We start from the raw sequence: 13,956 nt of genomic DNA, 5'->3' as shown, positions 1-13,956 counted from the left end.
GCTTAAGTGCCAATTCACAATTCAGTTTCCCGTGCTTCCCTAGAGACACCTGCTTCCCTTGCCTTCTGTGGATGCCAAGAAAATGCCTGAGCCAAGAGATGTAAAGGAATCCACAACTTTTCATGCATCTGTGCCTTATATGCATTTACAGTTAATTATAATAATATTGTATCTATCCAGAAATCGCTGTCAGAAGCAGGTAAGAAATACGAAGTTGAAACGGTCCGAGTGGCCAAAAGAGACATTTATTTCATGGTTTACGGCCAGAAGTGTATACACCTTCTTCATTGCAGTGACCCTCATACTTTCACTCAGAGCCAACTTATTTTTTATCTCGTACATAATTGCAACAAGTGTAAGGACTTGTTTCAAAGTTTAAGGACAAGTTTAAAATTCTAAGAATTTTTTTTAAAACAACAGCCTGCTGGGCATGACGGGCAAACGGCGCCACAGCAATGATCTGCTCCTTGACCCAGCATCCCTTTGGTTTTGAGAGCCGTGGGCTTTATGTCTTTATACCTGTAAGGCTGGCTGGTCTCTCAACTGTGGAAGCAATCCCCCTTGGGAAGGACAGGCAGGAGAAGGAGCTCAGGACCAGTTCCTTGGTGGCTCAGCATCACGCTGGTTTCAGAGTCCTGTTCGGATGGTAGTACCCCACTTGTCCATCACTGAGTTCTGTCATGTTCCAAAGACATATCCCCACCTTATACCAATCTGGTCCCTTTTGAAGTTTGCTTTGGGTCAGTCCACTCTCATTTGAAAGTTGATTTTTTTTCCGTTTAGGTATGATGATTCCACTTTTCAACACCAAAAAGTAGGACATAAAGTATGATGACAAATAATTTTCCGACTTGTGTATCCTATTTAGTGACACATTTAACAAATTATCATTAAAGCCAAATCCATATAAAATGATAAATTCAGCTATATATATTTACTATATATATCATTAGCTATACAATTTTTAAACATTAGAAGTTGGAATTTGCCCTTTAAAATCTGGCTTATGTGGCCACCTTTGTTCCATGTACCTATAGAAGGACATATTTGTTTCTTGAATTAACTTTACTTCTCTCTGCTGTGGGGATATTTTTGCATATAAAAACATGTCCAAGCATTTTAGTTTCTATGGCACTAGGAAAAAATGAAGCCCATTTTCTTTACGGAAAAAAAAAGTAGCCAATTTCTATGCATGTAGGCATATGTGTCTCCCTCTGGGGAGAGGAACGCTGGCTTCCTGGCCAAGTCAAACAGGCTGGTTCAGCGCCGAGGCCTTTTATAGCCTGAAGATCTGGGCTGCATTTCCCTCATCTGTAAAAATAAAGCACAAAACAGGGCTACTGTCAAGTTTCAAATGAGATAATATGCGTGCTAGTGCTTTGAGAAGGGCTATAAAAATACAAGCCATATAATTACCAGCGGAGTGGGGATTCCAGCAGGCACCATGGTAAATGTGGTCACAGATCAGGGGTAAAGACTCCCAGGACACCCTGCAAGGCCAGGCCCCGCTAGTTCTTAAAGCTGCAGAGAGGTCCCCACCCCCACCCTGGCAGTATGAGACAGAGACTCAACTTATCCTTTTCTGCTTCTTGTGGCCCTAGAACTCTGCTCCCCCAACCACTCCCTGAGGACAAAGTAAAGTAAAACAGACAGCAGTAGAAGAAAGCAATGTGTACTCATTCTTATGAGCCTTGCCACGTTAATACTGATCCTTTCCTGGGACAATCGATTTATACCTATAAGTCTGGCTGACCTCTCAACTCTGGAAACAATCCACCTTGGGAAGGACGGGGCAGGATTAGGAGCTTTTATATTGCTCCATACATTGCTCCTATTTTAAATTTTTATATACATAAGACATATATATGATATATGATATATATATAGAGAGAGAGAGAGATGTAGCTGTAGATACATAAAACCAGGAGTTTTATATTGGTGTGAAGCCAGTCCTTTCACTGGAATCATCCATACCTTGTGCTTCTACAGGTCCTTTGAATTCTCTCTATTGATGAGCCAATCAACTATGGAAAGAGCCCAGATGTCCATCAACAGATGAATGGAAAAAGAAGATGTGGTGTATATATATATATATATATATATATACACATATATATATGTACACACACACACACACACACACACACACACACACACACACAATGGAATATTATGCAGTCATCAAAAATAAAATCGTGCCATTTGCAATGACATGGATAGAACTAGAGGGTATTATGCTAAGTGAAATAAGTCAATCAGAGAAAGACAATTATCATATGGTCTCACTGATATGTAGAATTTAAGAAACAAAACAGAGGATCATAGGGGAAGAGAGGAAAAAATAAAACAAGACAAAACCAGAGGGGGAGACAAACCATAAGAGACTCTTGGTCATAGAAAACATACTGAAAGTTGCTGGAGGGGAAGGGGGTAGAGGGATGGGGTAACTGGGTGATGGACAGTAAGGAGAGCATGTGATGTAATGATCACTGGGTATTATATAAGACTGATGAATCACAGGCCTGTACCTCTGAGACCAATAATACATTATATGTTAATTAATTGAATTAAATTTTTAAAAAACGTTTAAAAAACAAAACAAAGTACCTAACTAACTAGTGCTCTACCAGGACAGTGTACACAGAAATGAAATAGTCTGCCTATGGCGACTTTGGCAGCAATAATGCATCTTAGGTCAAGACTAACTTTCTTAGTGTTTCCCTGTGTACAAAACTTACCCCAAATGATAAGCTCTCTCTCTAGACTATGTGTCTGCCCCCCCACCCAAGTTTGTATACTCCATGCTTGGGTACATGTTCTTCAATCACGTCTTCGTTCATTCAACAAACATGTATCAATCTCCTTCTATTTCTAGTCAGATTTGCCTAAAATATCTTTCTTTTAAAAGAGTTTTTTTTATTTATTCATTTGAGAGAGAAAGAGAGACAGAGATAGAGAGAGACAGAGAGAGCACAAGCAGGGGGAGAGGCAGAAGCAGACTCCCCGCTGAGCTGGGAGCCCAACACAGGGCTCGATTCCAGGACCCGGAGATCATGATCTGAGCTGAAGGCAGACGCATAACCGACTGAGCCACCCAGGTGCCCCATAAAATATCCTTTTTTAAAAAACACATAAACCCTCTGCCTCCTCCTCTCTTTCAGAGCCAGCCCACATATCACGTCCTTAGGGCTACCTTATTTGTGAATAATTGCTCATTGAATTTATCATACAATATTTTACCTCCTCACACACCTACATCCCTTACCAGTTTATGAGTACCCTCAAGGCAGGACTCAGTCTTGACTCTATTTTATTCCTAGTTCCAAATGCTGGCACATAGTAGACAGTCAAGAAATGTTTGTTAATTTGAATTCTATGAGACGGAGCCTGGGTCAGAGTAAAATGAGTAAGACAAGGGCCTTGCCTCAAGGAGCTCACAGCTATCACCTTCCAGTTAGCCTTGCCTACAGCTGGGAAGTTTTCACTCCCCTTTCTTCTTCCCCTTGTTCTTTCCAGCCCTGGATTATTAGGCAAAATAAGCACTACTTAACTGACCAAGGGAAAGGGGCACCTTGGAGTTTTCCTCCTGGTGCTGATGCCCTTAACTCTTTCACTGCCATTCTTGACTTGAGTGGAATATCTTAATAATTGTCTTTATCTGCCTACGTTCACCTTGAACCAGCATCATTAAAAAGGCATTTTCTGGGACGTCTAGGTGGCTCAGTCAGTTAAGTATCTGCCTTTGGCTCAAGTCATGATCCCAGATCCTGGGATCAAGCTCCGCATGGGCTCCCTGCTCAGCCGGGAGTCTGCTTCTCCCTCTGTCCCTCCCCGCCATGCTCTCTCCCATTAATAAATAAATACAATCTTTTTTTTTTTTAAGCATTTTCTTTGGCACGGTGACTCAACTCTAAGTTTGGTTTGAAGGTGTTGTCAGATATCTCCTTTTTTTTTCCATCTCTCATGGCATGAGTGTTTCACTTCCAACCAGTGATTTGTGTAACAGACCCTTTATTTGAAGCGATGGAAGGGCCAAGAGGGTACCATTGTTGACTATGTTTAGGGTATCAATTGACCTTAATCTAGCCCTGGTCCATTCATTATTTGTTAGTAACTCTAGTGAAAGGCTTGTTGCAGGAAAATGAAACACCTGGATAAAAGGAGGCACCTTGGTCATTGAGTACAATCTGACCCCCACCCAACTGCTCCGTCTATTTGCTTACATGTACCCACCCCTGTGCTCTATTCCATTTCCACTTTGACATCCACTTTCTCCCAAGACAACTCCCCCCACCATAATATAGACTTCCTCACCGTCCTGTTCACTTATCTGGAGTTCACTCCTAGGAGAACCCAGCTCCAGTCCCACCTCCGGTTTGCACAATGTCTAGAAGTCACAGCACATTGCACCAAGTCATAGACGTGGAGTGCCACTATCCAACAGCCCATGAGTTCTCTTGGGTTATTTTTAAATGTGAACATATACATATATTTTAACCCTCAATTAGATGGCAAGTTTCTGGAAAACTAAGTCTGTGTTTTTTGGTATAGGGGAATGTGAGCAGTAGGTGTACGATAAATGTTTTATATTAAATGCTCTCCAGATTTCAGTTATTCATGGGACCCCATCTTTCCCCATTCTCCCCCTCCCCAAGCACAAATCAGTATTGTCACTCTTTAGTCCAACTTCAGGCAGATTTAAGAGTCTTCTCTCACTATCTCTCACTCAGGGGCAAGTCTCCTGCATGGAGGACATCCCCATGAAAATTCAAATCAAGATATTTATGGGAAGTTTGAGCCTGGCGCCCTCACTTACGTATCCTCCTGAAGAGCAGGGACGTTCCACTTCCTTGTTATTGTAAAAGTTTTCTTCTGTCTTTCAACAAGTGAAGATCACCTGGGGAGGAAACAAGTAGTCCCTAAACAAGGAAGTCTCAAAATGTCAAGTATCTATAGTCAGCAAAACTGTCTCCAGGAGCCCTAGGCAGGGACTGCTGACATGAGAGGGTGGGCGAGGTGATGAGCTTACAGTGGTGTGGGGTGGTGACACCAGTGACCTCAGCTGCCACTGCACATCTGCACTCTGCAAAGTAAGTTAGTCACCCTGTCGTTCACTCCTCACCACTCTCCGATGAGAGCAGAACCTGTATTACCCCCATTTAACAGACGAGCAAACGGAGGCTCAATTGGTTTAATAGCAGGCCTGACTTCCAAGCATAAACACAACCACTACAACACATTGAGAAGTTTTTTCTAACAACTCCTGAGGCTCAAGCCCAAGAAATGAAGTGGTGTTAAACACGAGCAGAGTATTCGTTATGAGCACAAATTGATTCTGAAGTTGATTTTTCTAAAATGGCTCCAAATGCAATTTGAAGTAATTTCCAAGTGTCTAGGTTTATTGTGTCAAGGAAGCTCTGAGGATTATAGAATAAAGTTGCTACAAGATGCAGCAAGACCAACTGCTCTGGGTAATCTTGCAAGCTTCAACAACCATGGGCAGAAAAATAAATTCACCCAATTGTGCAGAGCAGAATGGTGCTCCAGGTGAGCCATCTTGATCCAGCCAGTGATCCCACCTTGACCTTGGGCTCTAATTGCCTTTATTGTGGACATGATACAAAGATAGCATTTAATTTATGAGTCACTCAGCTCTATGAGGGTATGGTTGGCAATTCAAAACTTTTCATTCAGTGTTCTAGAGCTGTGTTTTTAAAACTCATTAGTTACATGTTAAATCAATTTAGTGGGTAGTAACCATCAAGAGAGAAAGGGAAGGAGAGAGGGAGAAGAAAAAGAGAAAATAAAGTGCGTTCCACACATTATGAGCAATATTGTTTTGTGAAACAATTTTCAGCTGGCAGTCATTTTTTAAATATAGATGTTTACCTGGAATATGATGTAAAAATCACAGCCTGAAAACACTTGAAAAACACTGGCCTTGGGATGCCCAGGTGGCTCAGGCCGTTTGGGCCTCTGACTCTTGATTTTGGCTCAGGTCATCATCTCAGGGTCGTGAGATCAAGCCCTGCATCGGGCTCTGCACTCAGCATGGAGTCTGCTCAGGATTATCTCTCTCCTTCTCCCTCTGTCCCTCCCCACTCTGTGCTCTCTTTCTCTCCCTCTAAAACAAATAAAAATCTTAAAAAAAAAAAAAAGAAAGAAAAACACTGGCCTTGATTTTTGAAGTAAAGTTTCTTCAAAATACAGGCTATTGGGCACCTGGGTGGCTCAGTTCGTTAAGCGTCTGCCTTCGGCTCAGGTCATGATCCCAGGGTGTTGGGATCAAGCCCCACATCAGGCTCCCTGCTCCACGGGGAGTCTGCATCTCTCTCTACCCTTTCCCCTGCTCATGCTCTCTCTCTATCTCACTCTCTCTCTCAAATAAATAAATAAAAATCTTAAAAAAAATACAGGTTATTGAGTTTCCACTATTACTGAGCTAAACGGAAACACTTCTAAGGTTGTCTTTCTTACCAACCTTGCTGAGCCTACTGAAGAAGTTATGCCTACTGTGTGGCCTTGGGTTAATCCCTGAACTGGAGGAAACCCAGCTACAGCAGCTCCTGCTCACAGCCCCCAGCACGAACCATGTGTGGAGCCTACACCTGCTGCAGAAATCCTCTAGAAGGCACCATGGAGAACAGGGAGTCACTCTGAGACCGAGGAGAGAGCCCTGAGGGGTGTTCGGGTCCAGTCGGTTAGCTAGCTACTCGACACTAAAGTTAGCTTTCATTCCTGTCACCGTTATTAGCCAACCCTTCGTCTGACCTTTCCCACTGATGTGGCTTGGCAGAAAATGGGGCTACACAGCATTGTGGAAAATCCTTCAGCATCAATCACATTTTTCCAGAGAATTCACATATCCGCCAGCCCAACTCTGAGGGGCTCATTCAGGTCCAGGAAATGTGCTAATGAGTCAGGCCCTGTTAGCATAATTTCATTATTAAAAAAGGTTCCTATCCTATGAGGAACTATACATCTGCACTCTGTCTCTCTCAGCCTATTCTAATTTTAGGATGTGGGGTTCCATGGTGCAAAGCACACTTCTCTATAAAGCCACAGGAATCCCTTCTGAAATTACAGCTGGGTAATACTTTTTTGTTTCTATTCCATTATCACATCAATTCAGTGACAACATGTACCAAAACATCTAGGAAATTTTCAAGCTTTGTACAACAGTTAAAGAGATTTATGCAGAGCAATACTGTCACGACTCATGGTTTCCAATAAAAGGGGAAAAAAACAGACTCCTTATTTCTTACGAATAATCTATCCATTGAAAGGTCATCCACTTGTTTTGTAAAGATCTCCAATGCTCACATGGTCTATAAGCTCTTGGGAAAGTGGGGTGTGTCCTCATGTGAAAAGAAAGAGAAAGCATTAGGGACCTCATGTTTTTAAGATTTTAATTTCAATGCTACGTATTAGAATGGAAAAGTAGCAAAAGAGCCACAACAACATTAATAGCTGCGGTTTATTCCATATTTACCATGTGCCAATTGCTTTATACGCAGTGTCTTATTTAATTCTCCAAACGATCTTACAAGCAGAGCTGACATTCAGCCAGGATGCAGTGGTAGACTGTGGAGTAACTGAAATGTTTCTTTACCAGTTAGTATATATTCACTGCCCTGAGACCACTGAGTGACAGTGCCCTCCGTCTCCATGCACACAACACCTTGTTCACCCTTTCCTCTTCCCTGGGGACATCCAGGACTATTCCAGGACTAAAGCATAGATACCAGAGACTGTTGTGATTGGTCAGTGTCCATGCTGTACCCATGGTTAAATATTTCCAATGTCACCCCTGACTTAGGAGGTAGACATGATTATCCTCATTTGCAGATGAAGAACCAGAAGCTTTAAAGAGTATGCACACTCTCTTCTCCAAAGTTGACTACAACAAAATTTCCAGTCATGCATGCCTTCAAGAACCTTGTCACCTCCCCATCAAGAGTGGGCCTCTGTTTCTCCTCCCCTAGAGATTGGGTTAGTGATCTCAATGAACAGAATGTGGCCGAAATGATGCTGTGTGACTTCTGGGGCTAGGTTAGCAAAGGCAATTCATTTTCTACTTGGCTCTCTCATGGGACACTCACTGTTGAAATACAACGACCACGTAGAAAAAGCCCAAGCCACACGAAGAGGCCATGTGTAGGTGCTCTGGCTGAGGTCCCAGCTGAGGTCCCAGCTGACTCCCAGCATCAACAACCAGACATGTGAGTGAATGAGCCTCCAGATGACATGGGGGGGCAGCCCCCACCTGTCAAATTACTCCTCAGACTTTGAGTCTTCCAGCGAAGGCCCCAGATAGCAGAGAACGGAGACAAACTGCCCTGAGATACCCTATCGAAATTTCTCACCTTAAAATTTATGAGTATGCAAAATGGGGGGAATTGTTACATGGCAATACATAATCATAGGAAGGTTAAACAATTTGTCCAAGGTCACACACCTAGTAAGTGGTGAAGCCAGAATCACCTGACTCTGAAAGCTAGCATTCTTAACCACCAGGTGACACTGCTCCTGAGGCAACATGGTAGCCAGAAGATACCAGCTGGACCACCTTGCAGCTGGGTGTGTGGAGTTGATGGATGGGCCAGGGTTGCCATCACTCTCCATGGTGCTAACCCACACACCTTTTATCCTGCGGCTCTCTTATGTATGGTTTCCATTTCCAATTATCATCTCCTGATCCAAGATATCTGCTCCAATTCTAGCCATCACATCTGGATTCCAGTCATTAAGAAGACAGAAAGAAGAGAAAAGCATGCAACCCTCCTCTCAAGAAAATTTTCTGGAAAGCGCCAACACTATTTCTACTTAACATACCACAGTCCAGAACTCAGTCACATGGTGCACCTTGCTGCAAGTGATGTTGGGTGGCCTAGTGTCCTGCTAAAACCTAGAAGCATGTTTCTGTAGGTTCTAGAGTGTAAAAGAAGAAGAGATCTGATATCAAGACACCTGGCAATCTCTGCCATAGAAAAGAAAGGGGATTGGGTAGAAATCAATGATTTCCAATTTGAGCCATGTTAATTCTTCACTTGCTCTACTTTACCCCAACCTTTTGTTTCTTTAAAAAATATTTATAATCTATTATTAAATATTTTCTAGAGGATTTGAACTGATTTTGCTGTGAAAGTTTTGAATGCCCAGAGACAAAGGAATCCCTTGGCATGTTGCAAGGGGAAATTTGCCCTAAAGGTAATCTGGGTTCACTCTACTGTGGCCCATCAACCCCCAAAGGAATAGAAATGCTGAACAGACCAAGAACCTAAAAAATATATTGTCATGTTCAGCCACACAGGATTAGCTGATGGTTTTGGCTTGGTTGAGAAATAAAAGTTACAACGAACTTTGCAGGAGCCCATTTCTAAGTTGCAAAGTGTATTTTTTCCCCTCTTAAGTGTACATCGAGAAAGTATTTCAGATGACGCTTTCTCAGATGACTACAATGCCGAAAGTGATTTCACTTATCCCTCCCTAAAATTTGAATGTCTACTCTCTTTTCCATTTCTAAGATTCTTCCCAACATGGAAACCATTTAGGTGGGTGGAGGCGGAAAGCAGCCTTGGACTAAACAAACACATCACTTGAACTTCTCATCACAAGCCACTAAGATACACATTTTTCAGTGCTTGATGATTCAATCACAAATAATCCTTTAAAGAAGGGACCTGAAATGCCATGGCCAATGCAAGCAAGTTTAAAGAAAGGAAAATGATATTATCCCCAATAGACAAATCTGTCTTTACAACATTTTGATAAAAATTTGCCACCATGTAAGTAAATAAAACAGAAAGTCCAGGATGGCTTAGCAATAGGGAGAAAAGACTAATATAAAATGTTCCATTGGCACAAAAATACAAAATCTGCTTTCTGAATTGGAGTCTATTTGATCTTAATTAGAGATGTCTTCAACTTGTTTCTGCGAGAAACGGGACTAGAGTTTGGATGGAATGTTTTACCCAGGCTTCCAGGGGAGCTTGGGAAAGAGTGTGTAACAAGAAGGCCTAACCCTAAGAATTCCTCCCTGGAATCTAAAATCCTGATCCTGAAGTAAAACTGGGTAGGAACTCTGTGACCTGCACTTTCTGATGAGAAAGGGGGCGGGGGTCTGTGTTCTGCCCACAGGGGAAGAGGGAAAGCTTGAGTGAAGATAAATTTTGCTATGGATGCTTCCCTCCACCACACAGAAAGCCAGCCAGAACAGAAAAGGAGCAAAAGTCTGCACAGCATTTTGTGAAAGACAAACAGCTTTCACCCTTAGACCTCTATAAGGCTCTTTGCAGCTTGGAGGGAAAGCATATCATCCATACAATTCTGACCATGGAAACCAAGGTTCGGATCACTCATGATTTTCTAGGAATCACCAGCTGGTGAGTGGAAGAGTTCGTACTCCAGCCAGGTCATCAATACCAAAGAGATTATTCTTTCTATGACTTCACATTTCTCTCTCTCTTCACTTTTCCAGGTGTCCACTGTGTAAGGACACACCACATAGGCATTGGTTTTTAAAATATGTCCACAAATTCTTCAAAACTCCTCCTTAAAAATAGAGCCTACCAATTCTTCTTCCTTTTAGCATGAACTGGACTTAATGACTCACTCCTAACAAACAGAATATGGAGAAAAGACCACGTAATGACCAGGTCATAGAGGGCTGCTGCTGTGTCTGTTGGTTCGCTCATCTGGGGGAAGCCAACACACAAGTTGTGAGGGCAATCAAGCAGCCTTATGGAGAGAATTAAGGCCCCCTTTCAACAGCCAGCAATGAACCGAAGGCTCCTGCCAACAGCCTTGTGAGTGAGCCATCTTGGCAGGGGGCTCGCCCAGTCAGGGGTTCAGGTGACGGTAGCCTCAACTAACATCTTGACTGTGGCCTCATGAGAGGCTCTGAGCCAGAACTGCCCAAAACCCACTCTCAAATGCCTGACACATAGAGACTGTGAGATAACAAATATTTATTGTTCCAAACCACTAAGTTTTGGGGCTAATTTGGTACACAGAAGTAGAAAACTAATAGGGGTGCCTCGGTGGCTGAGTCCGTTGAGCCTCCGACTCTTGATTTCATCTCAGGTCATGATCTCATGTGGAGATCCGTGTCAGGCTCTGAGCTGGGTGCCTGCTTTGGATTCTCTCTCTCCTTCTCCCTCTGCCCTTCCCCCTCTGCTCATGCTGTCTCTCTCTCAATAAATAAATAAATAAATAAATAAATAAATAAATAAGTTAATTAATTAATTTTTAAAAAAGAAATAGATAACTAATAAACTAGAGAGCTCTTCATTCTGTTCCTTGTCTCCCAAAAGTGTATTCTTTTCACCATACCATGTGTTTTTGTTTTTGTTTTGTTTTTATCTCTCTCTACTTTTCAAAGAGTCCAGATTGTTTAAGTACAAACAACCCAGGGGACCCCTCATGCTATTCTTTGGCTCCCAAGCCCTAGCTTTTGGGCACATTTTCCCAAATTCATGATATCCTTTAGCTATTCTGTTCATCTAATTTGAGTCAGCATGTTAGTGTTTAATAATCTGTATCATCCCCTCCAGATACTATGTTTATTTTAACAGGGAACTTCAACATCTGAACCTAAAGGGCAGTTGCAACATCAGGTAGAGTGGGAGGGGGATTTCTGGCCCTTGAACTGCACTCATAGTATTCCGCTGTATTCTCTCTTTGTGGACACCCTACAGGCTATGCTATGCGATTACCCAACATATCCAGGGACACAAATCCTGGATTTGAAAAAGTCCAACAAAGGAAGTAATTGAAAAATGAAAAGTAGAAGGTTGAATCCGAAAAGGCCATATACTGTATGGTTCCAACTCTATGACATTCTGGAAAGGGCAAAACTATGGATACAGTAAAGATCCATGGTTGCCAGGGGTTGGAGTGAGGGAGAGATGAATAGGCAGAGCATAGAGGATTTTTAGGGCAGTGAAACTACTCAGTACGGCACTGTAATGACAGATACATGTTCTTATGCATTTGTCCAAACCCACTGAATGTACAACACCAAGTGTGAATCTTAATGTAAACTATGGACTCTGGGTGATAATGATGTGTTGTTGTAGGTTCACTGATTTTAACAAATGTACCACTCTGGTGGGGACGTTGATAGTGGAGGGAAAAGGACATGTGTGGGGAAAAGGGGCATAGGGGAACTCATAGTACTTTCTACTCAATTTTGCTATGACTCGAACTGTTCTTTTAAAAAGTCTATAAAAACCTAAAAAATAAAATTTTTATAAAAGTATGTTAGTCTGGGGGTGCCTGGGTAGCGTAGTCAGTTAAGCATCTGACTCTTGGTTTCGGCTCAGGTCATGATCTCAAGGGTCATGGGATCAAGCCCGGCATCGGGCTCCACGCTCAGCAGGGAGGCTGCTTGAGAGTCTCTCTCCCTCTCCCTCTGCCCCTCCTGCTCGTGCTTTCTCTCTTTCTCTAAAATGAAATAAATAAATCTTTTTTCTTAAAAAAATGTAGGTTAGTCTAGATTCATAGATTGTGTAGAAGAGAGGCAGACAGCAATGGAGGAGACCACAGTTTTAAGGAAGGCCTACATCCAACACCAGAATCCTTGATGTCCGTGCGGTGAGGAGCCAATATGGCACCTCACCAACAGCAAAGTCAATTTCTGAGCTATCTGTTTTCTGCCCAGCCTTGGACTAGATACTGGTGGTACAGAAATTATAAATGACTTTCCAGATCTACAATCCACTTAAGGAAACAACGTAACACACAAGAAGAAGAATAAGCGAGAGCAACCAATACAACCGGGATGATAGAGATTGCTGACATGTGTGGTGGTGAAGCTAGGTGTGAATTAACTAGTAGGACAGGGGTGTGAGAAGTGGCTGAAGTGACAGTTAAATGATGCCAGGTGCAGAAGATAAAAGATAAAAGGTGCAGAATTGGGTGGGAGGAGTAGCTATCTCGGTGGGGATTCAAGTGAAGGTATCTTAGAGAAGCTGACTTCTCAGTGATGTGTTGGAGGGCTATTGCACATGGATTTTCAAAGACATTACTCTACTATCCAGGAACTTGACTTACTCCCCAAAGGCCCAGAAAATGGAGAGCACTCCCGTAGACAAAATGGAACATGCCTGCATAGAGAGACCTGCCTGGTGCTAAGTACTGGCTTTTGCAAGAGGACCTGGTGTTTCCACACAATCATGTACTCTGCTCCCAGACGGAGGCAGCCTGTGGCACCACCCATCTGACCCCAGCTAGGGGTTTCAGGAGCCCGCTCGTGATGCAGGTGAGGCAGGGCTGGTTTGTGGGCCGGGAGTACAGAGCCCAGGGCACTCAGAGGGCAGAATCAACTGCCAGACATACAACAGAAATGAAGGGTGAGGGGGCCGCTAAGGGGGAAGCAAATCGGGAGGAAGGGCCAGCAAGATAGAGACCCTCTGAGTTCAGAAACTCAAAAGCTGAGACCTTTTTATAATACATCACTCTTCAATGGGAAGAGGACGGCTAAGGTAGAGCCCTTAAGCTGTGCGTCTTCATACAGCTCCTAGCTGTAAAACAGGGATGATGACAGAGCTTACCTCATAGAGTTGGCATGAGGATTGGGTGAATTCAAATACCTACAGTCACTCGGAATTATGCTGAGCACGCAGTACGTGCTTAGTAAGTATTAGTTGTTGCTGCTGATGTTACTAAACCCAGACAGAGGCAGCAACGGCTCCTGGAAAGAAAGTTGCCAGAGGAACCCACACAACACTCGGTGACAAAGGTGCCTCGTGACAGCATGCTAGAAATGTTTTCTAAACACATTCTGCCGGGCTGACTGCCCTCTCCCTGCTGTAGGGATGGTCCATTCTGGCCCAGCGCCCGGGATCCTGCCAGAGGCTGTCTTGCCCCACCATCGGCTTGGGGCTGCCCGGGACTGGGGCCCACCGGGGACCATCGAGCGGTCACCACAAGCCTCAGCCCCCAGCACGCGGT

The 13,956-nt window shown here is 43.3% G+C and overlaps 1 long non-coding RNA gene across 1 annotated transcript in view; it reads right to left on the bottom strand.

Annotated features, from left to right (window-relative positions):
* Positions 1–226: 226 nt before the first annotated feature.
* LOC118551458 (uncharacterized) overlaps positions 227–13,956 on the bottom strand; it is a 45,468-nt gene continuing 31,738 nt past the window's right edge. Inside the window, exons 3-4 of the long non-coding RNA XR_004925064.2 lie at positions 4,817–4,897; positions 227–1,311 (exon numbers count right to left, since the gene is read on the bottom strand). This is a non-coding gene — a long non-coding RNA (uncharacterized LOC118551458). The remainder of the gene's footprint in view (positions 1,312–4,816; positions 4,898–13,956) is intronic.

This window comes from Halichoerus grypus, chromosome 1 (genome assembly GCF_964656455.1).
Source record: "Halichoerus grypus chromosome 1, mHalGry1.hap1.1, whole genome shotgun sequence".
NCBI classification, from domain to species: domain Eukaryota; kingdom Metazoa; phylum Chordata; class Mammalia; order Carnivora; family Phocidae; genus Halichoerus; species Halichoerus grypus.
The sequence above is the reverse complement of the archived record's forward strand: the minus strand, read 5'-3'. Positions and strand labels throughout refer to the sequence as shown.